Source organism: Anomaloglossus baeobatrachus, chromosome 8 (assembly GCF_048569485.1).
Source record: "Anomaloglossus baeobatrachus isolate aAnoBae1 chromosome 8, aAnoBae1.hap1, whole genome shotgun sequence".
Taxonomy (NCBI): domain Eukaryota; kingdom Metazoa; phylum Chordata; class Amphibia; order Anura; family Aromobatidae; genus Anomaloglossus; species Anomaloglossus baeobatrachus.
In genome coordinates, this window is record NC_134360.1 from 243,809,135 (window position 1) to 243,836,870 (window position 27,736).

Consider the following 27,736-nt stretch of genomic DNA (forward strand, 5'->3'; position numbering starts at 1 on the left):
TTAAATGTTTTACCTTTTTTTGTTCCCCAATTGCCCCCATAGAGTAATATTGTTTTAGGCATCCCCCTCATAGTATTTCTGGCTCCCATTTTGTAATAATGTCCCCAATCCTGTAATAATGTTCTTCATCCTGTAATAATGTCTGTCATTTTGTAATAATGTTTCTTTTCCTGAAATAATGCCCACCATCCTGGTCCCCACATTGTAATACTGGCCTCCATCTTGTAATAATCTTCTTTGACAATGCCCACCATCCTGTAATAATGTCCCTTGTCTTGTAATAATGTCCCCTTCCCAGTCTCCTCCTTATAGAAATGTACCTATCCTCGTCCTCTTTTTGTAGTAATGTCCCCTTCCTGGTCCCTTTATTGTATTAATGTCTAAATCATGATCCCCCATCTTGCAGTAATGTCCCCATCCTGGTCCACATCTTGTAGTATTGTACCTCATTCTGGTCGCCATCATCTAGTAATGTCTCTCACCCTGGATCCCTCCTTGTAGTAATGTCCCTATCCTGCTCCCCTTCTTGTAGTAATGTCACCATCCTGGTCACTTTATTGTAGTAATGTCCCCATCCTGGTCCCTTTATTGTAGTAATGTCCCCATCCTGGTCCCTTTATTGTAGTAATGTCCCTATCCTGATCCCCATCTTGTATGTCCATCCTCGTCCACATCTTCTAGTATTGTACCTCATCCTGGTCCCCATTTTGTAGTAATATCTCTCACCCTGGTCCCCTTCTTGATGTAATATCCTCATCCTGGTCCACATCTCAGAGTATTGTACTCTATCCTGGTCCCTTTCTTGTAGTAATGTCCTAATCCTTGTCCCCATCTTGTAATATTGTCCTTCATCCTGATCCCCTTCTTGTAGTAATGTCCCCATCTTGCAATAGTATCCATCATCCTGGTTCCCTTCTTGTAGTAATGTTGAGCCACCATGCTGCCTGAGATTTATAGAAATCTCCTGGCCACTGTGCATTTATTTTACTCAGTATAAACGGACCTGTGGTGCGCGTTTAAAATCCGCAACGTCACTTTCTCTCGCGGGTACGCTGAGTTTTCTGTGCAGATTTTCCCATAGACGTGTATTAGATGTGGAGAAAACACAAGTAAAAAAAGTATGTAAACCGCACATGACTGCATGAATAAAGTTTTGTAATAGCCAAATATCAGTAAATATCAATATCAAAGCAGCTTTATTTAAAACATGACACACAAAGGAGAGACAAAAACCAGTGTCAGAAACACGATAAGAATTCATGAACAATCTCAAAAAAATGCAAGTAACCAAATTGACATTGTAGGTGCAGAAATTCTGCAACATCAAAAACTCAGCAAAAGCTCATCGTGAAGACAGAAATCCAGAAAAAAACAGGCGATTTTCATCCTTATGGTCACCTTTTTTGCTTCCGTGTGTAATCCATATGTTCGCTTTTTACATCCATATGGCATCTGTTTTCATGTAGCAGGAGTAAAAATAAGATTCAAAAGATCAAATAGTTTCCCGTGTTAATAATTGCAATATAGCCTTAAAACGGCGCAATACTGATGGTCTGTGCTGGATCACAAACTTTAATAGGTGAGTCTCATCTAAAATACGGAAGCGAATAGTGGCGACTGTGATTTTTTTTTTTTCTCACATTTTGGGTCAAACAGGCCTTCAGTCTGTGCTAAAAAAAAAAATCTGTCATCAGAACAGCCTCATTGAATAGCATTGGTCAGTGTGCTGATTTTAACACAAAAAGGTCACATACCTTTAGGGAAAATTTACAAACAGTAGATTTATCTCAGAAATTTCTGTCTCTGTCCCTTTCATGGAGCTGGCAGTAATCCTTGTGTTTGCTGCTGAAACAAACCATTTTGGATGAATATATTTGCATTTTAGTTGCAGATATTCCTGCCACATGTGAATAAATTGTTATGGTAAATTAAGATTTCACTTTGTTCCTATTAAACAGAACCACGAGCAGCAAGAATCACAGCCTGAACGCATGATCGCAGCCAGGTATATTACTGTGAAATAATATTTTGCAGTCTAGACTGGAGACCATAAAGGCCCTGTTACACGCTACGATTTATCTGACGATCTCTTAAACGATGTGACACACCCAGATCGTAGTTACGATTTGCCGAGATCGCACGTAGGTCGTTTAGTAACGGTCACACGTACACATCTCACAAACAACGCTACATCGTTCAGCGATATATTGTTTGACCAAGGCGGTCGTGTGGATGTTGTTCGTCGTTGGCAGGGTGTCAAACGTAGCAATATGTCTGCTGCATTCCAAACGACGAACAATATTTTGAAAATGAACGACATGTCAACGATCCACGATTTTCACCCTATTTGCGATCGTTCGAAGTCGCACGTAGGTGTCACATGCAACAACGCCGCTAACGATGCCGGATGTGCGTCACGGAATCCGTGACCCCGACGACATATCATCAGATAAATCGTAGCGCGTAACGGGGCCTTAAGTCTGTGTGCACAAGTTGCGTTTTTTCATGCGTTTATGTGACGCCCTGGGCAAGCCAGGGGTCACAGGTCACAACACCACCACACCCCACACTCCAGGTAGGCACATCACAGCTAAACTAAAAATCCTTGTTGCCTTCCTCCAGAGGCTGATGATTCACACCAGGGGGTGGGCCAGGCGGTTGGCTCCGCCCACCAAGGAGATCACAGTTCTGGAGGCGGGAGAAACCAGGCAGATTAGCTCAGGCAGGGCTCGAGTGCAGAGTAGCCCGGGGAGGGCAAGAGTAAACAGCAAGTGAAAGTAAGGAAAGTAGAAAAGTGGAAAAGGAGGAAAGCAAGTGAGGTGACAAGAAGGAAGGAAAGCCTGAAGGGTCCAGCTTTGTGTAGGGCCAGATCAGCAAGGTCAGCGACGGCGGTGACCGTCTGGAGTGGGGACCGTTTGGAAGTTCCTGGAAGGACCCCGTTGGCTGTGTGCCCGGTGGTCTGGAGCAGTGTTCCGAAGGACAGTCAGCACCAGGGCAGGGGCCTCTCGGACCCCGGCAAGGCTAGGAGTCGCCAAATTTGCCGAATCCGTCAGTGAAGGGGACGTAGATCCCCCAACAACCAAGTCCCGATTGAAGGCAACAGCTCAACCTGAAGCAGAGAGACACCGCCACCGCCAAGGCACCAGTTTCTCAGGGCCAGCGCCTGCGGGCAAAGTGTAGAGCTCCTCCGACCCAGATTGTAGTCGGGGAGCGGGTAACCGGAGGGAATCCACCGCTACCACAAGTCAACCATAGGTGCAAGGAAGAGGGACATCACCGTCAACTACCGGGAGTGCAGGTGCAGCCGTCTGTGGGACCGTCCTACCAGCCGTTTGGTTTACCGTACAAACTGTGTCCGAGTCTCAGGCTGAGTGAGTACCACAGTGCCGCAAGGCACAGCGCTGCCCCCGCGTCCCTGCGCCCACCAGGCCCCGCACCTCACAAGCCATCACTGGGCCCCGGGATCACCAACCCCTACCCACGGAGGGGCAACACAACACCTGGCTGCTCCCCATCACCATCCCCGGGATCCCCATCCAGAGCAGCGGTGGTGCAATCACCACAACCGTGGGTGGCGTCACGAACTATAACAATCCCAACACCCAACAAACCCCTTTCACTCACGGGCGAGGAGTGCCGCTCGAGAAACCCCCGGGATCCGGCCTACGGCTCGAGCCACCACTGAGCAGCGGCCGCCGGACCCGAGCAGAAGGGGGCGAGCGTAGTGTGCTGACACCCTCCTCCCCGCCCGCGACATTTACGCTGTGTTTTAAGCTGCAGTGTAAACGCATGCATACTGCATCTCCAGCAAATTCTATGAGAATTTAGCAAATTCCATGCACACGTTGCGTTTTAAAACGCAGCGTTTTACATTCCAAATTTTTTACAAAATTGATGCGTTCTAAAAAGCAACATGTCACTTCTTTTGTGTGTTTTGGATGCTTTTCCCACTCTATTGCAGAGCAAGCATCCAGAACGCATGAATTCTGTATCCATTCTGCCTTCAAAATACATCCAAAACACAGCTTTTCGGCTGCATTTTGAAACGCACATGAAGTGACAAAACGCTACAGAATATTTCTCACAGCAGATCGCAACGTGCGCACATAGCCTAACCGTAGAACAGATAGTCTGGCTCTTCCCATGCCGCTGTAGATAATTGACAGGTCTCGCCATCGTGTGCATAGGGAGAGACCTTTCAATCACCCATAGCAGTGCTGGTAATTGGTGGGCAGGTGTAGAGAAGGACAAGTCTCTTTTCTTCTTATGGTCCTTGACGGATTGTCAAAATTTATTTGAAATGCTGATTAAGGCCTCCTTCACACATCCATGTCGCCGGTACGTGGGATGTCCGTTTGCATACGTACCGGAGACACAGACACACGTATACCCATTAAAATCAAAGGGTCTGTGCACATGTCCATGTTTTGACAAGGACTGTGTGTCCATGTGGAGCACACGCATGTACGTGTGCTCTACATGGTGACAAATCCGTTTTCTGCTAGCAGCTTGTGTCATGTGGACCGCACACTCATGTGACCTCAGTGTGGCACGTACCAGAGAAAACACAGGTGACATAAAAATAAAGAATTTTTATACTTACCTGTCTCCGGCGCTCCTGTACCTGCCTCTGCTGTTGCTTCCAGACCTGCTCATTAAGCTCATGCATATTCACTGCACTCAGCGCAGACCCGGAAGTAACAGCAGTGCCTGGGACAGGTAAGTATACCAGCTCATACTGTCTGTGTGCTCTCCGGATCTCAAACAGAGAGCACACGTAAAACACACACACACACACGGACACATATACCCACATACACACCTTCACCATGGACCGTACAAAACGTTAGTATTTTGCATAGACGTGTGAAGGAGGTCTAAGAGAAAAGTATCCCTGGCCGTGATCATCCAGCCAGACTCTGATTCATGCCGTCCGTGGTCTGGGCAGCATGAATTGCCAGTGAAAACTGCCTTACATATAAATCCTATCTATATATAGCTAACAAGTTAGTAAAGTTCTTTCATGGGAACTCGTGTAGACAAAAATGTCCCTTTCAGATAAAATCCTCTGACAATAGTGTAGAAATTTTAATAAGCATGTCCCACTGAACCTACCCATGAATAATGTAAATTCATGAGTTAAAAAATTATGTTTTTTTAGAGAACTTGAGTGACAACAAAAATAGGAATGCAGAATTTTCACAAAATGTCTTTGTGCTCCAAACCAGAAAAACGGCTACATTCTACCTAAATACCCCGAGAATTTACCGTATATCAAGTTCAAAATCCCAGTCAGAAAAAAAAAAAACACACAAAAAAATACATTGGTGCACATTTTTTTAAAAATTAAAAATCTTAAAAACTAATGATGGAGGATAGAGGCCGATAGCTGGTGCTAATCAGTTACTGACACATTGAATAAAAAGGTTACAAAATACAGACTAGCTATTTATGCAGAGCTGGTAATAATGCATTAGATGTAGAGCCAGCACCCACGTAGTGTTCTTCAGTGCACATATTTTGCCTTCTAGGTTCCTCTGATGAGGCCGCTTTATTCAATTTTGGCCGGGGTCACACAACTGTAGATTTCTCGTCCAGTTTATACAGACGCGTGACCCTGGCCTTATACATATTATTACTGGTTGATACCCGTAAATTATATCTTTGTACCGTGTTAGCCAGTAGATAGAACCACATGCCTTAAAGAACTGAGGACTCTCAGTTCTTACAAACGGTTGATACCCATCATTTTTTTTTTATGCCCATATTACCTCTGTATTTGTCAATTTTGAAAAAAAAACAAAACCTGATCCCTAATGGACAAGTATTATTAGCATATACATAAATATATATATATATATATATATGTATATATATATATAGAGAGAGAGAGAGAGAGAGAGAGAGAGAGACATACTGCGTACACAGTGTGCAGCTGGTCTTTTTTGTCTTAGGCTAAGTTCACATTTCCGCTAAAATCTATCAGTCACAATCCGCTGCTCTTGTAAACAGCGGAATCCGTTTAGCGGATTCCGCTGCTCCCATAGACTTGTATGAGCAGCGGATTGTGACTGATGATGCTGCGTTGCTCCCTCCGCCCGACTGATCAGTCGTGGAACGACTGACCGCCGGGCGGGAGGAACGCAGCATGTAACGTTTTTTGAGCAGCGAGATCCGTCGGATTTCGCTGCGCATGCTCTCTGGCTCCCTGCACACGTCACCAGCTTTGCTTGGTTACCCGATATTTACCCTGGTTATGGTGCAATGAGCCAGCGCTAAGCGGTGTAGGCCCGTAACCAAGGTAAATATCGGGTAACCAAGGTAAACATCGGGTGCTTTGCTGTTACCCGATATTTAGGCTGGTTACGTGTGCAGGGAGGCCGACACTTCCCCGCTCGGCCCCGCCCCCTCCCGCACTCCGCACATGTATGTACACACACACACACCTGTCCCCAGCCATGCAGACAAGCACTGCCACTGACACCCTCGTCTGGCCCCGCCCCCTGCTCGGCTCCGCCCCCTCCCGCACTTTGCATGTGCACACACACACACACACATACATACATACATACATACATGCACATACACACACTCACTCACACATACACTCACCTGTCCCCAGCCATGCAGACCGCAGCACTTCCACTGACATCCTCAGCGCCTGGCCCCGCCCCCCGCTCGGCTCTGCCCCCGAACTCCGCCCCCCGCACACAACGGAATCCGACAAAGAATTCTGTTCTTTGTCATCCGTTGTACAGCGTTGAACAGCGCATCAGTCACATGCGTCAAGCGACGCATGTGACTGATACAAATCAACGGAAATGTGAACTTAGCCTTATATTTACACACCATCCAGATACGCAACCGTCCACATTGTAAAGGTGCTGCCAAGGTGTTGTAATATATATATCTATATATATATATATATATATATATATATATATATATATAGTACAGACCAAACGTTTGGACACACCTTGTCATTCAAAGAGTTTTCTTTATTTTCATGACTCTAAATATTGTAGATTCACATTGAAGACATCAAAACTATAAATTAAAACATGTGGAATGAAATACTTAAAAAAGTGTGAAACAACTGAAAATATGTCTTATATTCTAGGTTCTCCAAAGTAGCCACCTTTTGCTTTGATTACTGCTTTGCACACTCTTGGCATTCTCTTGATGAGCTTCAAGAGGTAGTCACCGGAAATGGTTTTCCAACAGTCTTGAAGGAGTTCCCAGAGATGCTTAGCACTTGTTGGCCCTTTTGCCTTCACTCTGCGGTCCAGCTCACCCCAAACCATCTCGATTGGGTTCAGGTCTGGTGACTGTGGAGACCAGGTCATCTGGCGTAGCACCCCATCACTCTCCTTCTTAGTCAAATAGCCCTTACACAGCCTGGAGGTGTGTTTGGGGTCATTGTCTTGTTGAAAAATAAATGATGGTCCAACTAAACGCAAACCGGATGGAATAGCACGCCGCTGCAGGATGCTGTGGTAGCCATGCTGGTTCAGTATGCCTTCAATTCTGAATAAATCCCCAACAGTGTCACCAGCAAAGCCCCCCCCCACCATCACACCTCCTCCTCCATGCTTCACGGTGGGAACCAGCCATGTAGAGTCCATCCGTTCACCTTTTCTACAAAGACACGGTGGTTGGATCCAAAGATCTCAAATTTGGACTCATCAGACCAAAGCACAGATTTCCACTGGTCTAATGTCCATTCCTTGTGTTCTTTACCCAAACAAGTCTCTTCTGCTTGTTGCCTTTCCTAGCAGCTATTTTACCATGAAGGCTGCTGCACAAAGTCTCCTCTTAATAGTTGTTCTAGAGATGAGAAGGTGTGTCCAAACGTTTGGTCTGTACTGTATATAGGATATGGGTTTAGGACGGCACAGTGGCTCAGTGGTTAGCACTGCAGTCTTGCAGCGCTGGGGTCCTAGGTTCAAATCCCACCAAGGACACATCTGCAAGGAGTTTGTATGTTCTCTGTGGATTTCCTCTGGGTTCTCCGGTTTTCTCCCATACTCCAAAGACATACAGATAGGGACTCTAGATTGTGAGCCCCAATGGGGACAGTGTTGCCAATGTATGTTTAGCGCTGTGGAATTAATAGCGCTATATAAATGAATAAAATTATTAGTATAATTAATTATATATATATATATATATATATATATATATATATATATATATATATAGCATTCCTCAACACAGCAGGTGCCCTTTGCAACAGCTTGTACCTGACGTAGATCACCTCCACTTTTTTGTGTAAAACTGTAGGGACTTTATAGGAGATAGTTGGAAAATATACGACTTGCAAACGCCCCAGGATTTAGAACCATTATATAAATTTCTTTCTCTGAATGTCTAATTCTTAGCCTTTAATCTGCAGGAATGTGGCTTCTATCTGCTTCTTCCCACTGTGCGCTCACCATCTTCCTGTAAAATATTGAGCACCCCTCCCCCGTCATTAGGTGCCGCTATGTCCAGTGTGATATTTGTAGCTCTCTCCTCTCCTGGTACAGATGGTTAATCAGGGTCGGGATATTTTCGTCTATGTTTTTATCCATGGTAACCGGGCAATTTGTGCGTTTATATTCTTAGTCAATTAGGCGTTGTGTCATCGTCTCCAGCGAGACGAATCCTGCACTTAGAAGAGTCACAGACAGGTAAATTATAATTTTGTGAGCTTTTGACATTCGTTATATCCCCTCTTTAATCAGTTTTGCGTTGCACTCGTTGGGCACCTGGAGTGCAGAACAAACATAAAGCCTTTTATGACCTCAATGTTCTTTCGTGGTTTTTATGCCATTGGCTCTTTAATTACTTTGCATTTTTATGACTTCACTAGAAAGTAACAGTGGCCGCCTATTAACGTGCAGGCAGCAGCAGCAGGGGGCAGCACTGGTTTTGGGCTAATTCTGCCCTTTGTACATTCAATAAGTGTCTAGCAGGAAGCCAATTGCTCCTCTTTGCATTTGTAATGGCCATCCTTTCTTTTTTGTGTAGGCATATAAATAGGCTGGTCAGTGTTTGTGCTTTGTGAAACCTACCTTTTCAGAGTATCTTTAACCGGTGTGCTCACAATGAGTCTTTGGGGAGTTTTTTGCCCAGTATAAAAAAAATGCAGCGTCTTACAGTTACAGTAAACTGGATGGGATTTCTAGAAATCTCCTGCCCATTGTGCTTCCTTTTTTTACTCAACATAAATTGCCCTGCGGTGCAGATTTCAAATCTGCAATATTTCAATTTCTCTTGATGGTACGCCAGGTTTTCCGTGCAGATTTTACCCGTAGAGACAGTGGCGTAACTAGAGTTTGATGGGCCCCAGTGCAAAGTTTGCACTTGCCCGCCCCAAACCCCCCCACCAACCATACACTGACACTCGGGGTTTGGGATAATGAAACCGACACTCGGGGTACAGGATAATGACGCTGACACTTGGCTTTTTCGCTTAGCACTCATGTTTCCCATGATCTGAAATCCCTCTATGGGCACCCAGCTTTCATATGTTCTGCTATCCATCTTGTCCTCAGCACGCACCTTCCCCATGCTCTGCTATACATATTTCCCTCAGCACACAGCTTTCCCATGCTCTTCTATGCATCTTTCCCTCAGCACGCAGCTTTCCCATGCTCTGATATACATATTTCCCTCAGCACCCAGCTTTCCCATGCTCTGATATACATCTTTCCCTCAGCACGCAGCTTTCCCATGCTCTACTATACATCTTTCTGTCAGCACCCAGCTTTCCCATGCTCTACTATACATCTTTCCCTCAGCACCCAGCTTTCCCATGCTCTGCTATACATCTTTCCCTCAGCACGCAGCTTTCACATGCTCTGATATACATATTTCCCTCAGCACGCACCTTCCCCATGCTCTGCTATACATCTTTCCCTCAGCACGCAGCTTTCACATGCTCTGATATACATATTTCCCTCAGCATGCAGCTTTCCCATACTCTGCTATACATCTTTCCCTCAGCACGCAGCTTTCCCATGCTCTGCTATACATATTTCCCTCAGCACGCAGCTTTCCCATGCTCTGCTATACATCTTTCCCTCAGCACGCAGCTTTCCCATGCTCTGCTATACATCTTTCCCTCAGCACGCAGCTTTCCCATGCTCTGCTATACATATTTCCCTCAGCACGCAGCTTTCCCATGCCCTGATATACATCTTTCCGTCAGCACAACACGTTCTTATCCCATGCATTTATCTTTGTTTCCTCCATCTTTGTGTGATGACGCGGGGCAAGGGCCCACAGGTGAAAGGGGCCCGGTGCCGCCGCTGGCACCGGGCCCCCCTGACTCACAGGCCCCATAGTGGCCGCGTGGTCTGCCAGTGAACAGCGCAGCTCCTCTCTCACAGACAGGAGCCGGCCGGCTCTCTGCAGGGCTTGCACCGGGCCCCCCTGACTCACAGGCCCCATAGTGGCCGCGTGGTCTGCCAGTGAACAGCACAGCTCCTCTCTCACAGAGAGGAGGCGGCTGCTTCTCTGCAGGGCTGACACCGGGCCCCCCTGACTCACAGGCCCCATAGTGGCCGCGTGGTCTGCCAGTGAACAGCACAGCTCCTCTCTCACAGACAGGAGCCGGCCGGTTCTCTGCAGGGCTGGCATCGGGCCCCCTGACTCACAGGCCCCATAGTGGCCGCGTGGTCTGCCAGTGAACAGCACAGCTCCTCTCTCACAGACAGGAGCCGGCCGGTTCTCTGCAGGGCTGGCATCGGGCCCCCTGACTCACAGGCCCCATAGTGGCCGCGTGGTCTGCCAGTGAACAGCACAGCTCCTCTCTCACAGAGAGGAGCCGGCCGGTTCTCTGCAGGGCTGGCACCGGGCCCTTAAAAATAGAAAATAGGGAAAAATTTTCAAATTTTAGTAAACAAAAAAATAGTTGTTAACGCTACATTTGTTATGCGGGGCTTTTCAAAAATTCCCTCTATGGAATAAATCATTGTAAAAGATTTCCTCCTGAATAATTACATTGGGAAACTCTCCGATTTTATAGGAATTTCCCCTTAAGAAAAAATATTTGCATTGTCTAATACAAGGGATTCTCTGGTTTGGAATCAGCACAAACGTCTTACTGGCACGACAGTGGTGTGTAGGCGGTGTTACACTGGTGGTTAGTAATGATGGCGACATTAATGAATATTTTAGCGTAGTTTGTGTATGTTATTGTGAGATCAGACTGGAGGAGCCGGGGTGATGGCATTTGGCTGCTCCCCAATTCCTATTATTTTGCACACCTGGCAATGACATCACACAGGAGCCAGACACAAGCTGGTCTAGTCCCAGACAACTGGAAATGCAATCCTGTTGAGCAACATTTCTGTGTGTGTGTTAATTACAACCGTCAACCCTCCCAGAGGATATGGCTGGATGCAGTGTACACAAGGGCCCTGGAAATGTGGCCACTGAATGGTTTTACTTGCACATTCCTCCACAGATTATCAGGGACAAGTAAATACAGGTCTCACCTTACTACACACCGTATTTACTACACGTCTGTCTTTGGCACAGCCCCCCCTTGCTCATACAAGACCCCATCATACATAGTAGTCCTCATTCACCACTCATCTCCATAGTCCGTACGATTTTTTAATTTCTGCATGTGAACAAAAGACGTCTCCAATTCACGGACTGCAAAAAAAGATATTGAAAAGGGAGAGAAATCGAAACGAGAAGCAAATAGTGATGACTTTTTATGAACTTTAACGGTTTTACAACTTTGCAAACAATTGTCTGGCAGCAATGTAAATGAGATGTCAAATGATCTGATAATCATGATGTAAGAAAGGGGTAAAAAAGGGACCGAAAATAAAACCGTGATTTTAAATTTGCTTCTATTGTTTTTATCGGAGGTGTCTTAGGCTGCTTTCACACATCCGTTTTTTGCCATCAAGCACGATCCAACAAAAAAACTGATGGGACGGATCCGGCGAAAAAAACGGATCGGTAGCATTCGTTTTTTCCATGTGTTCCTTCCATTTTTTGACGGATCCGTTGTGATACTGAGCATGCTCAGTTAAAAAAAACGGATCCATAGTTGGATTCCGTCATATGCCGGATGACAACGGATCCGGCGCCCATAGGCTTCCATTATACAAAATGCTGGACGGCACCGGATCCGGCGTGGTCCAGTTTTTTGCCAGAGACAAAAACGTTGCATGCTGCGCCCTTTCCGGCAGCCGGACGAAGAAATTTGCCGGATCCGGCGGACGCCGCATGCAACACAAGGCCATCTGGCACAATCCCACGCTAATACAAGTCAATGGGGAATAAAACGGATGTGGCGCCAGATCCGTTTTATACGCATTTCGCCGGATTGTGCCTGACAGCAAAAACTGTATGTGTGAAAGCAGTAACAGATGTCAACCAGCAGGCGTAAGTGATCAGCTGCATAGAAACCTGTTGCTCATTTAAAAGCCTGTTTTTGACAGGTCGATCCCCACTTTTCCATGCGCAAGAACAATTGCTAATAGATTGTTCTGTATACATTGGTTTTCATTGTTCTCGGCAGCACATAATAGTTACACAGGACGATGAGCTGCCGAGAATGATGATTTTAAAGTAAGCTTAAAAATAATCTCACCCGACTAATGGGCATTTTTCTCATTTATCAGTTGATAGGTGGCCTGTTTATATTGACTGATTATCAGGAAAGAGTGATAAATGTATGGTGTAAATGCACCCTTAGGATAGATGCATACAGTCATATGAAAAAGTTTGGGCACCCCTATTAATGTTAACCTTTTTTCTTTATAACAATTTGAGTTTTTGCAACAGTTATTTCAGTTTCATATATCTAGTAACTGATGGACTCAGTAATATTTCTGGATTGAAATGAGGTTTATTGTACTAACAGAAAATGTGCAATCCGCATTTAAACAAAATTTGCCCGGTGCAAAAGTATGGGCACCCTTATCAATTTCTTGATTTGAACACTCCTATCTACTTTTTACTGACTTACTAAAGCACTAAATTGGTTTTGTAACCTCATTGAGCTTTGAACTTCATAGGCAGGTGTATCCAATCATGAGAAAAGGTATTTAAGGTGGCCACTTGCAAGTTGTTCTCCTATTTGAATCTCCTATGAAGAGTGGCATCATGGGCTCCTCAAAACAACTCTCAAATGATCTGAAAACAAAGATTATTCAACATAGTTGTTCAGGGGAAGGTACAAAAAGTTGTCTCAGAGATTTAAACTGTCAGTTTCCACTGTGAGGAACATAGTAAGGAAATGGAAGAACACAGGTACAGTTCTTGTTAAGCCCAGAAGTGGCAGGCCAAGAAAAATATCAGAAAGGCAGAGAAGAAGAATGGTGAGAACAGTCAAGGACAATCCACAGACCACCTCCATAGACCTGCAGCATCATCTTGCTGCAGATGGTGTCAATGTGCATCGGTCAACAATACAGCACACTTTGCACAAGGAGAAGCTGTATGGGAGAGTGATGCAAAAGAAGCCGTTTCTGCAAGCAGGCCACAAACAGAGTAGTCTGAGGTATGCAAAAGCACATTTGGACAAGCCAGTTACATTTTGGAAGAAGGTCCTGTGGACTGCTGAAACAAAGATTGAGTTGTTTGGTCATACAAAATGGCTTTATGCATGGAGGCAAACAAACACGGCATTCCAAGAAAAGCACTTGCTACCCACAGTAAAATTTGGTGGAGGCTCCATCATGCTTTGGGGCTGTGTGGCCAATGCCGGCACCGGGAATCTTGTTAAAGTTGAGGGTCACATGGATTCAACTCAGTATCACCACATTCTTGACAATAATGTGCAAGAATCAGTGACGAAGTTGAAGTTACGCAGGGGATGGATATTTGAGCAACACAATGATCCAAAACACCGCTCCAAATCTACTCAGGCATTCATGTAGAGGAACAATTAAAATGTTCTGGAATGGCCATCCCAGTCCCCAGACCTGAATATCATTGAAAATCTGTGGGATGATGTGAAGCGGCTGTCCATGCTCGGCGACCATCAAACTTAACTGAACTGGAATTGTTTTGTAAACAGGAATGGTCAAATATACCTTCATCCAGGAACTCATTAAAAGCTACAGGAAGCGACTAGAAGCTGTTAGTTTTGCAAAAGGAGGATCTACAAAATATTAATGTCACTTTTATGTTGAGGTGCCCATACTTTTGCATCGGTCAAAGTTTGTTTAAATGCGGATTGCAAATTTTCTGTTAGTACAATAAACCTCATTTCAATCCAGAAATATTACTCAGTCCATCAGTTATTAGATATATGAAACTGAAATAGCAAAAACCCAAATTGTTATAAAGAAAAAAGGTTAACATTAATAGCGGTGCCCAAACTTTTTCGTATGACAGTATATTTTAAATTGAGGTTTTTTTTGCAAATAAAGCAAGACGTCTGTATACATAGAGAAGGAACATTTCAGAGGAAAGTTTTAGCCATCCTCTCTGTGTATCAAGTCCTGGCAATAGCTTAAAAAACTGAGAGGAGCATTATGTAGGTAAAGAGACTGAATCCAACCATGTATCACTTATATTACTGGGTACAGGAGATATGACACAGAGTTTTTAGATTTAGCAATGCAGCAAAGCTGAGAAAGTTAATCGAGCCCACATCTGGCTCTCTATGTACAAAGTCAATAGACAGTGGGGTGCCAATCACAGCAGGTGGCTAGTGTAGTCCAGGCAATGTATCCTCACCCATTCCCTGTAGACTGTGAGTTCTCGCGGGCAGGGACCTCTCTCCTCCTGTACCAGTCTGTGCCTTGTATTTTTCATGATTATTGTACTTGCCTTTATTATGTATACCCCTTTTCACATGTAAGCATCATGGAATAAATGGCAGTATAATAATAATGATAATCCCAGGTGATAAAACCTTCACTATAAGTAAACAACAGCACACAGGGTAATAAATGACACATTATTGAACTCTGTGTGTCAGTCTCTATCACCTACTCATTTTACATTACATAGCAAAAACCTGCCGACAGATTCATTTTAAGCTCTGTTCACATGTTTATTAGCTATTTCCAATTTTGGATGTGTTTTGAGATCATAAAAATGAGAATAAAGCGTTCCAGTACAAGAACCATTCATTTGAATAGGAACAGAAATGTCATAAAGTGTCCTCTGTTTGCCTCATTTCTGTCTATACATTTTTTTTAGCTGTAAAAAAGCATAACCTACACAACTTTTTGTTCTGAAAAAGAACAAAAAATAAATAGCAAATGGATCAATTTGGTTTTCTTACATTGAAGTCTATGAGAAACCGATCATAGCAGATGAAAATCCATCATGTTATCTGTAAATGAATCCATTTTTAGCACTGGACTCGCCTTGAAAAGTAGAGGTGTTAATAGAGACATCTAGTGAAAATGGACGTTACTAATGGAACAAAAATAGTTGCAAAACAAAAACCAAAGTGTCCATTGTTAAACGGATCGATGTTTTGTTTTGCTCTAAAGAGAGAACGGTTCAAAATGAAAACTTTTATTTCTATTATACGTCTATTTTTTGGTGCCATCGTAATAGATATTTTTTATTTCGGATCCATTACAAATGAACGACAACTGAAAATGTGAACACGGCCTAAAGCCGGACATAAACATTAGATGGCAGTTAGCAGTGCTTAGACGGATTGTCCTGCCAACCGCCATCTCCTCTGTCCCTCCCATACACAGGAGCCCTCGCTCGGCCGAAAGCCTCCGACCGACCTCTCTGTGGGCAGGTCATCTCCAGGAGAACAAAGTGATCGCAAATCCGATATTGGACATTCCCAATCGACATCTCCTGACGATCAGTTGTCTGCCACAAATCATATGGATGCTAGATTAAAAGACTTTTTGAGTACTAACCTCCTAATTTTTAGTCTTATATGCCATTCTAATAATTATAGGATCCTAATTCAAAATTTTATTTTGATTTAGCAAAGTGTAGTAAAATGGAAGCTAAAATGTGTCTGCATTACCGCTGTCTGAAAGTAGCCATACAATGACTGTTTTTTCGGATTAAGGTCTTGGCTGATCATAAAATACCATATTCATTGTATAGATCCTAACAAAACAATCAATATTTGCTTTTAAAATTAATTGAAATACTATGTCTCAAGAATGACTAAGTATTTGAGGAGTGATACGTTCCGACATTGACTCATACAGTATGGCACCACCTAGTGGTCAAAATTTGTAGCACTATATACGTCCACTTAACTACCTTATGCCATGCTTTGTCATCCTCTTCATGGACAGGTATCCTGATAGTGATTTGTTCACTGCAGGGCATACAGCAAAGTATCAGAATGTCTCCAGTATATGGCAGGGTAACCAAGAAGATTTCTTCACTAGGGGAAGATAGAGGTCGCTGCTAGGAGGAGGGAAGTGCTGGAAAACCACTGAAAATTACTTAGAGAAAAAAATCGTAAAAGAGGTTTTCCACTAATATAATTATGACTTGTTCAATTACCCGTGTCCCTGGTTTTTGTTGTTTTATAACGCAGGCGTCATAGGTAAAGTCCACCTGTCGCACTGCTTTTTTGGTGGTTATGAATGTGTGATAGTCCTCTACCTGCTCAATGCAAACACTGAGGCTAAAGGGGACTTTACACGCTACGATATCGTTAATGTTTTGTCGTCGGGGTCAAGTTGTTAGTGACGCACATCCGGCGACATTAACGATATCGCAGTGTGTGACACTGACCAGCGACCTTAAGCGACCTAAAAAATGGTGAAAATCGTTCACCATGGAGAGGTCGTCCCAAACTCAAAAATCGGTAAGGGTTGTTTATCCAGGTGGTTCATCGCTCATGCGGCAGCGCACATCACTATGTGTGACACCGCAGGAGCGAGGAACGTCTCCTTACCTGCCGCCGGCCACAATGCGGAAGGAAGGAGGTGGGCGGGATGTTACGTCCTGCTCATCTCCGCCCCTCCGCTTTGATTGGCCGGCCGCTTAGTGACGTTGCGGTGACGTCGCTATAATGCCGAACGTCCCTCCCCCTTGAAGGAGGAATTGTTCGGCAGTCACAGCGACGACGCCGACCAGGTAAGTATGTGTGACGCAGCCGTAGCGATAATGTTCGCTACGGCAGCGATCACAAACAATCGCATGCGCGACGGGAGCGGGTACTTACACGCTCGCTATCGCTACAAATTGCTAGCGATATCGCTACCGTGTAAAGCCCCCTTAAGACTGCACGTCCACAGAAAGATTATTGTAAATCAGTGTTCCTACAGAATGATTGCTCCTGGCTTCAGTGTACATAGTCCTCAACTGGTGCTCATTCATCAGCTGGAATGATCTTTTGTGCTACACAACTGATCATTGTACTTGGCAGCGCATCGTCCTGTGTAAAAAGGCTCCGTGCTGCCGAGAACTAGAGCAGCCTACATGCATTGAGCGATCTGTTACACATCATTCAGGGCGCATCATTAAGAGCAGTCTGCCTGTCTGAACAGATTATTAAACTACTGCCAACCGGTAAATATATATAGATAGCCGGTCGTTTATTGCCACAAATGGATGAATGTAAATGGAACCTTAGTTATCAATAATATCTACTTCTTAAGGTCTTCACACACATTAGACTAAAGTCGGCCAAACTCGCTAATCTCAGTGGGATGAACTGCTAGTCTGGATTTAGGGTCCTTTCGACTCCTCCAACAGATAATGTCACGCGGATTGAAGAGATGGCTGAATCTAAGTACTTGTCGTTTTTGTTCTTGGCTTCCTAGACTCTCCCCTTTAGGCTGGATTCACACGATGCTATGGCATCCGATGTGATATGCTAATGACCTTTGGTTCCCACTGTGCTGCCAGCTTGAGCCGAGTGTCATGCAACTGTGATCCGATACTGCAGTCGGATCAGAGCTGCGGAACAGATGGAGTGGTTTATCTCCCTATTTCATACATTATCAGCTGATGCAATTATCGCACTGCACTCGGATGTTATGCCAGTGCAGTCCAATGTTTCACTCGCACCCATAGACTTGTATGGGTGTGACTGACACAGCTCTCGCTGACAATCGCAGCATGCTGCGACTGTTCTCTCATCCAGAATCTGGATGAAAAAAAAAGCCGACCATCTGTTCTCCTTCATTGACTAACATTTGTCCGAGTGCAATGTGAGATTTTCTCGCATTGCACTCGTCCGATTCATACGCTCATGTGAGCATACCCTTAGGGTTCATTCAGCTGACCGTATAAATCAGAGATCGGACTGTAATGCTCAGACTGGCCACACGTTTCCCAACCCGAGTGTGACTGCTGCATAGAAATATACGAGGCTGTCACGCTCAGGAGCGCCACCGCCAGCCTGTGCATTGCCATCCAATTTATACAGTCAACTGAATGCAGCCTTAATAACACATGGAGGTTTGTCAGCACTTCTTCCAATATAGCAGATCTTCAGCCAACATGATGTATGTGGGGCATCTACACATTGCAGACTTTCATACTGTGGTTCCTTTCTATGATCACACACTGCAGGGTGGGTTGCAGGGGGTCGGGGGAGAGTGGCGTAAATTCCTCATGATTTACAGCCATCCTGCCCTTAGGAGGTCAGAGATGCAATGGTGATTTGTATAGGGTTACTGAAACAGGCAAAAGCTAGGCAATTTTACGGTGAAGTTGTTCCATGTGTATGTGTTTGTATATGAAAGGGAGTAGGGAAAAGCACACCATTGATTCTACAGACCCACAGGTGCACGGACGTGGCTGCCTACCACGAAGCAATGTAGAGGAAAAGGAAAGTCCAGCACCAATATATTCATACATATAACATTTTAAGGAATATATTGGTGCTGGACTTTCCTTTTCCTCTGTAATTGTTTGTAGTGGGGGGGAAACCTTATGTGCATTTCAGGAGTTAATTTCTACAAAGTATAACCTGCGTTATTGTTCTGTAATATAGCTTGATTCTTTATAACAGAATTAAGAGTTATATATTTTATACCAGATTTTTTTTCTTTTACCTTCACAAATAGGAAAATTAGGAGACACTCATCCGTGTTCAAACAATGGATTTTGCAGCGTTAACTTTCATTTGATGCGTGGAGGAAAACCCCGGACCTGAAAAAGAAGTGCAGAGGGTCTTCATGTCATTGGCTTTCCGTGTGTCCCGCTCCGTGACTGAGGTCAGTGCACTATTCTTGCTGCTGTAAAGAAATTATTATTATTTTTTATCTATACAGTGGAACCTCGGTTTACAAGTAACTTGGTGTGCGAGTATTTCGCTATACGAGCAAAGCTTGCTGTAAATTTGTAACTCAGTTTACGAGCATGCTTTGATGTACGAGCAAATACTTACCGCACACACTTCCGGTTCCGTACTTTCACCGCGCTCTGACCCGCTCTTGCAGTCCACACAAACACACACAACACTCACAAACACGCACAAACGCACACATATTATGCTCACCTTACCTTCCGTTCCCTCGCCGGCCTCCTGGTTCTTGTAGTCCGCCGGTACAGGATGTGTATCGGGTAACCATCGCGACGATGGAGGAACTTCCGCTGTCAGACGCTTCTCAAAGGCAGCGCGCTGACCAATCAGAGGCAAGCAACTCCTGCCTTTGACGTCAGCAGCGGAAGCTCCGACATTGGTCGCGATGGTTACCTGATACCTTCCGATCCCTCGCCGGCCTCCTGGTTCTTGTAGTCCGCCGGTACAGGATGTGTATCGGTTAACCATCGCGACGATGGAGGAACTTCTGCTGTCAGCCGCTTCTCAAAGGCAGCGCGCTGACCAATCAGATGCAAGCAGCTCCTGCCTTTGACCTCAGCAGCGGAAGCTCCAGCATCGCTCGCGATGGTTACCCGATACACATCCTGTACCGGTACACTACAAGAACCAGGAGGCCGGTGATGGAACAGAAGGTAAGGTGAGCATAATATGTTTGTTTGTGCGTGTTTGTGCGTGTGTTCAGAGGCACAATAGGGGACCAGGATGGGACACTGCACGAGTTGTGGAACAAATTGTCTGAGCTTGCATTATTTCCTATTGGAAATTTTGCTTTGCTAGACGAGTAACTTGGTTAATAAGCACACTCCCAGAACGGATTGTTCTCGTAAACCAAGATTCCACTGTACTGTGAAAACCTCTCCAGCTCCGGAATCAAGAATATTCTGTTCACTTTATTCCGCCTTTTTGTTTAGTAACATTGTTTTCTGGGAAACTGAGCGATAACACGGTACTTGTCATCACTCCTTTCATAGGGATAGCTGGAAAGTAACGCAGGCAGCTGGTGCTGCAGAGTCCAAATATGTAGATAGAGTTACCTCGCTCCTTTAGAGAAAATTTATGCAAACATTTGGGGCCCAAATTTAGCTGACACATGGGGGATTCTATAATAACATAAGGGCCCCTTTAAAAGTTTCCATCAAGCCCTCTGGTCTTGGTTACCTTTCCCCTATGTCTTCCTCGTTTCTCATGTCAGGCGGGGCATCTCTCTTTTAGGTATATTTTCTTATGGGCCCCATCAGCCCCTGGAGCACTATGTGATATCTGGTGTATTTTTGCATGTTCTCACGCTACTGTCACATTGTGTCGGTATTTCATGTTGCACCTGTGCTTGTGTCCCCCAGCCATCGCTTCCTGTCCACATATCACAGGAGATATCGTTTTTCACGCTATTCTCGTTCACTGAATTAATGCTTGCCATATGGACTATATTTCAGTTCAATTTTTGTAGCTAGACTAAAGGTTAAACAGAATTTACTCGCATAATGGGAAAGAAAAAAGAAAGAAAGAAAAAAAGAAATCTCATGTTTTTCGATCCATTGAACCTACACCAAAAAGCGCGACCTTTTCTGATCAGTCGTTCTTCATTGGTGGTGAAGACCATTAGTCCGAAAATGTGAAAATAAATCGTAGCAGTCAATAAATACATTGTGGGTGTCTGACGTTCCAATGGAAAATAAAATTGCCCTAAATGTTCTAACAAATAAATATTGCATCCTTTAGGCTGGTATTTGGCATTTGCCCTTTTAAAGGTATTACCGTCCCCTTATCTCACCCTCCTCGGGACAATGTTCACACCCTGTCTTTTCAGTGCTGAGAATCAGCAATAAATTTGGGTCTTTGAAATAAAATGTCTTCGGCCTCTTGACATCCTGTTCCAACAGGTCTGACTCATTGGTAGTACAATTAGTAGGGAGTCTCCAGGCGGAGGGATTCCATAAGGTTTTATGTTGCTGCAAGGAAAAGTCTTTTGACACCAACTGGTTTCTTATCAGGGGATGTTCCTTGCTCTGGGAACCCATTTTTTGGTATTCATCCTCTTTTTGGAATTGACCCGTAAATGTTTATCAGATATCAGCCAAAAGTGTGTTCAGCCATCGGCAAATCCTCTTAAAGGGATGGTTCAGGACTAAGAGACAGGTAGTTGCTAACAAAGGCAATCACCTGCCAGTTGTACTCGGTGCCGGCACAGGGTTGTCATTGACTGCTCCTGCCAGTGATACCACTGCTTCACGTCAACAGAGCAGTTCTTCAGGGCTGCTCTGTCGGCCCGGTGTGACTGCAGATGTCATGCTGATTGACAGTTGGCTTCCCGCAGTTAGGCAGCAGAGAGCCGGTTGTCCATCAACAGAGCAGAGCAGAAAAGAAGCCACCACTTTGTTGACATGACGTCAGCAGAAGCCGCTGAATCACCGGCAGGAGCGGTCTCTGACCTCTCTGTGCGAGCAGAGTTAGGAATTACCTGCCTGTTAGTTCTTTGGCAAATAGATTCTCCCATCTCTACATATTGGTTATTGAAATGCAATATGGTCATCCTTTCTTTTTTCTTTCGCCCAGATTATCTGCCCTCATACACATAAAAAAGAAATCACTAATGGTCCCACAGAATCTGAGGGTTTTGACAACTGTTATGCATAAGGGTCATTTAGTCACCCCCATTATGGACCATGCATATGCCAGCCACCCTGCATCCTCCAACAACCCAACGTTCACCATAAACCCCTCATACTGTAGTTATGTTACATACTCCAGTCACCCCTATTACATACTCCAGCCACCCCTCATTACATACACCAGCCACCATTATAAATCCTCCACCCACCATTGTTTAATGACCCTTGTGTATGGTAGACAACCTGCTTCCTCTAATAGATCCAATCCCTCTGCCTTGCACTCATTCGCCCCATACCCTCCAATAACCCTGAGCCCTGCAATCGCCCTACACGCTCCAGTCACCCCGCACCATCCATCCGCCCCACCCGCTTAAGTCACTTTAGCAGCCCCGCAATCTCCAGCCTTCCCGCATGCTCTATTCACCCAGCACGCTCCAGCTGCCCTGCACCCTCCAGTCTCCCCGCACCCTCCACACACCCCGCACCCTCCAGTCACCCCGGGCCCTCCACCCACTCCACACACTCCAGTCACCCTGGGCCCTCCACCCACTACGCACCCTCCAGTCACTTCGTGCCCTCCAGCCTCCCAGCACACTCCATTCACCCCGCACGCTCCAGCAGCCCTGCTCCCTCTAGTCTCCCCACACCCTCCTTCGCCCCACCCCCTCTACCCACCCCACACCTTCCAGCAGCCCCGTACCCTCCAGCAGCCCTGTACCCTCCAGCAGCCCCGAACCCTAAATTCACCCCGCACCCTCCATTCACCCCGCATGCTCCATTCACCCCGCACGCTCCAGCTGCCCTGCACCCTCAGTTCTCCCCACACCCTCCACCCACCCCACATCTTCCAGCAGCCCCGTACCCTCCAGCAGCCCTGTACCCTCCAGCAGCCCTGTACCCTCCATTCATCCCGCACCCTCCATTCACCCCGCACGCTCCATTCACCCCGCACGCTCCAGCTGCCCTGCACCCTCACTTCTCCCCACACCCTCCACCCACCCCGCACCCTCCAGTCAGCCCATGCCCACCAGCAGCCCTGTACCCTCCAGCAGCCCTGTACCCTCCAGCAGCCCCGCACCCTCCATTCACCCCGCACGCTCCATTCACCCCGCACGCTCCAGCTGCCCTACATCCTCCCTTCACCCCACACCATCTCTTCGCCCCACACCCTCCACCCACCCCGCATCCTCCAGTCGCCCCGTGCCCTCCAGCCACCCCACACCCTCTAGCCGCCCTGCACCTTCCAGTCGTCCCACACCCTCCCTTCGCCCTGCACCCTCCAGTCGCCCAGGGCTTGCACTGTTAGGGTATGTGCGCACGTTGCTTTTTACCTGCTTTTTAGCTGCTTTTTTGCTGCTTTTTCTTCTGCGCTGTTTAATGCCAAAATGGATGTGTTCTTCTATTCAAGCAAAGTCTATGGGAATTTGGGTTTCTTGTTCACACTATGTTGTTCAAAATGCTGCCTTTTTGTGGCAGAACTTTGGTCAAAAACTCAGCTTTTCAAAGAAGCAACATGTCAATTGTTTTTGCCATTTGGGTTTTGCACTGCAAAGCTGAGTTTTTGACCAAAGTTCTGCCACAAAAAGGCAGCATTTTGAACAACATAGTGTGAACAAGAAACCCAAATTCCCATAGACTTTGCTTGAATAGAAGAACACATCCATTTTGGCATTAAACAGCGCAGAAGAAAAAGCAGCAAAAAAGCAGGTAAAAAGCAGGTAAAAAGCAACGTGCGCACATACCCTTACTCTTGTTTGCCAAGTGTCACATTTTTAACCCTACAGAGACCTGAGAAGGCATTATGGCCCCTTTGTCTCTGCTGTCAGGCAATCAATCTCTTCCAAAGAGAAAGCTTCCATTTAGTGAGTGAACTGGGGGGGGTTTATCTGTTCTCTTTGCTGCTAATCTCTGAATTGGACAAGCTTGAAGAAGTCGCCCTGAGAATGCTATTTTTGTATAATTAAACTGCAAACACATATAGAAAATATACAAACACAAATCCGATGAGCGATTTCTTCATGGGAACAGATAGTGCAAGCGCAGATATTCCGTGTCCTACAGTATGATCTGCTGGCGTGAAGTCTGGTGTATCTGTGTCTTAGTGCAAAATTACAAACGCCTGGTAAGGTGCTAAATGGCAATATAGCAGGCCACTGATTGTGCTAATGAAGTGATATAATGGGCTGTAAGGTCCTATATGGTTATCACAGAATATGCAATCATTGTGAGTATTTAGCTAATTATAGCCTGACCATGGTGGAGGCCCGGAATAGATACTTTTGCTATTCTGCAAAACATCACCCCTCCCCCTCCCACTATCCAACCTAAAATTTGCTGCCCCTATTAGTGCAGTTACAGTATTTGCCACAAGTTTCAGCCATTAGCCACAGGCTAGTGCAGTTATTACTGCCTATAACCCGTATCATGGCATGTAGTTATCATAATAATTGCAGGGTTTAGTATGTGGGTCACACGTTTACTCATCTGTAGTAGAAGAGCGGCATGTTCTCCTAATAGGACGACACACGAGGAATCTATTTCTCATATCTGCTGCAAAGATATTCCAAGTATCCAGATGCCAAATGACAAGTGCTGGAAAAACTCTAACTGTATGCGATGAATGTGAGCATAAAGTAGTAATAACAATTATCAGCAACGTCTTTCATTTACACAACATAGGCGTATATTTATCAGCCGGCGCGTCACCTCCGGGGCGGTTGTGATGGTGTGTGCCGAGTGTGCGATTTCACCAATATGTGCTGCAAAAAGAACTGCAGTGTGCGTCGGGCGCGTTTATTTCGTGAACTGATAAGTTTTATGGGCAAAGTTACGCATTAGCCATTTATTAAGTTACAAGCTAAACCAAAAGTACCGAAGAAAATCGTGATAAATGTAACAAGGATTCCGCAGTACTGGATACAATAGTTGCAAAATAAACAACAAAAACTCCAGGATTAAAAAAAAAGAGAGAAAAACAGCATGAGATAATAAAGGGTAAATTGTAAAATATAATGAGGCCTCCTTCACATTCTGTGTTTCCAGTATGTGTGGCATCTGTTTTTTCCATGGATACCACACGTACCCATTATAATCTGTTAGGCCCCCTTCACACGTCCGTGAAAATCAGTCCCTGAAAATCACGTACGTTTTTCATGGACGTGTCAAAGATGCGTATTGCCCTCCGTGACCCGTGTTTATGGCACACCTGTGTTCTCCGTGTGTTATCCGTGATAACACACAGAGAACGGTCCCTGGCGTTGCTGTCCGTGGTGCTGATCTTCGGTCTCCGGTCCTGCTGCTTCCGACCCGCAGTTGAGTGAATATTCAATGAGCATAATGAGCGGGGGTCGGAAGCAAGTGACAGCAGCGGCAGAGACAGCAGCACTGGAGAAGGTGAGTATAGAAACTTATTTTTTTTTACAAACACGTGTGTTTTCTCCGGTGCGTGTCACACGGATCACATCCGTGTGGTCCGTGTGACAGCTGTGATGCTGGAGAAAAATGGACATGTCTACGTGTGGGGCACACGTATGCTCCACACGTACACACGGTCCATAGCAAAACACGCACGTGTGCGCAGGCCCATTGATTTTAATGGGTCAACGCGTGCCTGGTTCTCCAGCACGTGAGGAAACGGACCAAACACGTACCGGAGACATGGACGTGTGAAGGGGGCCTTAGGTTGTGAACATGTCTGTTTTTTTTCTGGCAGCATGGATGACAAGGGCCAATGGGTCCATAAAAAACACCTACAGCACTCGAATGGCATTAGTGTATAATCCGTGTGAAATGTGAAAATCCGTGCCCTGTACGTGTTTAAGGCCCCCTTCACGAATATGTCTCTCCGGTATGTGTGGCATCTGTTTTTTTTTCACATATACCCCACGTACCCAGTATAACCTATGGTGATCTTCACATGTCTGTTTTTTCAGCAGCACAAATGACAATGGCTACTACAAGTCTATGTATCCGTAAAAAAACTACAGCACATGGATGACATCAGTGTATAATCTGTGCCATCCATGGGCTGTATGAGTTTAACATTGCAAAGTATAGGAGAGGCTTTGTAATTTCATTCTTTCTTTATTCATACCGGAAAAACATCAATGGCACACTCATGGCATCGGTACGTACGTGTTTTATATACACATGTGAAGGGGGCCGTACATTGAAAAATATAGAAGAAGGTTTGTCATTTCTTTATCCATCCATAAAAACAGTGATGGCAAAACAGACACACGGATGACGCATTAAGCCAAAATACTAATGGTAGAAACGGACATGCGGATGACACATGGATGATACACTAATCCTACACACTGACACATGTATGATGCATTAAGTCAAATACTGACGGTAACAACGAACATGCGGATGACATAGTAATCCAAAGCCCTGATGGTAAAAATGGACACACGGGTGACACACAGATGACACATGGATGATACACTAATCCAAAACACTAATGGTAAAAATAGACACACAGATCACACATGGATGACACACTAATCCAAGGCACTGACACACAGATTACACATGGATGGCACACTAATCCAAGGCACTGACACACAGATTACACATGGATGGCACACTAATCCAAGGCACTGACACACAGATTACACATGGCTGGCACACTAATCCAAAACACTGATGGTAAAAATGAACACATGCGTGTGTAGCACCCACGGGGCAAGGGGTTAAATTACTCGTCGCCGGGCTCTATGTCGGGTCTGGGGATGTCACGGGGTGGCCCTTTCTGCCCAGTTTCGTGGCCCCGGGGTGTACAATAAAGGTGGGGGTGGTGGTGAATGATGGTGGAGGTTGATTTTGTGACACCACCTGCAGTGTGCGGCCAGGGAATAGCCGCTGCTGCTGTCGCTGTCCTCCAGGGAGGAAAGTAGTAGCAGTCGAGATGTTTCTGCTCCCCACAGGTGGAGCGGGCCCTGAAGAGGATGATGAGGGGAGTAGTAATGGTGGGTGCCGAAGCGCAGGCCAGCGGCGCCAGCAAGGACAGGCAGATACAGTCTCTGCGGGTTCCAGGTGTTTTACTCACAGATACCACTCGCCTGGGAAGTATCGGTCACTAGCTGTGATGAGCCCCGTCGAACCCAGATCCTTTAGCGGTCAAAACCGGTACAGTGGATGGGTGGACCCTTCCTCCTTGCGCTTGATGTTGGATCCCCGTGTCCTGAAGCCTCTTGGGGACCCCGGTTATTGAAGTGTTTACTCCCTGCCTGAATGTAGGTGCTACGGGTCCATTGTGGGGCCTACATTGGAACACGACCCTGGATCCTATCTGGCACTGTGCTCCGGGAACTGTCGGGGCCGGAGGGATGTGCAATCCCCCAAGCCTGCAGATTTTGGTGGACAACTTGAAGTATAATCCACCCTAGGATTCTACACTCTGTACAGCGCTGGTCCCGAGGGAGCAATAAAGCTCTCCCCTCAGCGACCGTATTGACTCCTAAGTTCCACCAGAGCCACTGATAAAACCCGACTGCTCCCTTCCTCTCCTGATGGAGAACTCCTTCTAACTATCCTGTTGCTCTTCCCGTCCCAGGTTCCCGCCACTAGTGGATTGGGGATCCCAGGTGTGGTGGTATCCTAAAGACCCAACCACACTGGTGATCCCTTTTGACCCAAATCTAGCCCAGTCCACGGTAAAGGAGGGTAACCTGGTTGTGTGTATGATTTGTGTAATTGGAACCGACACCAACCTCCTCTAGATCCGGGTTGAGCACTGCACCTTAATTCGGATGCAGTACCCTGTGGCGACCGAAGCCTCAGGGGCATCACACATGACACACTAATCCAAAACATTGATGGAAAAAGCGGACACGTGGATGACACATGGATCAAACACTGATGACAATGGATGACACATGGA

General features: G+C 45.7%; 1 protein-coding gene across 4 annotated transcripts in view; it reads left to right on the plus strand.

Annotated features, from left to right (window-relative positions):
• The window catches only part of PTPRF (protein tyrosine phosphatase receptor type F), a 1,173,234-nt gene that overhangs the window by 782,199 nt on the left and 363,299 nt on the right, over positions 1 to 27,736 (plus strand). For all 4 annotated transcript variants that reach the window (XM_075320465.1, XM_075320466.1, XM_075320464.1 and 1 more), the window contains one exon: positions 18,981 to 19,130. The gene's annotated coding sequence lies outside the window, so the exon portion shown is untranslated. The remainder of the gene's footprint in view (positions 1 to 18,980; positions 19,131 to 27,736) is intronic.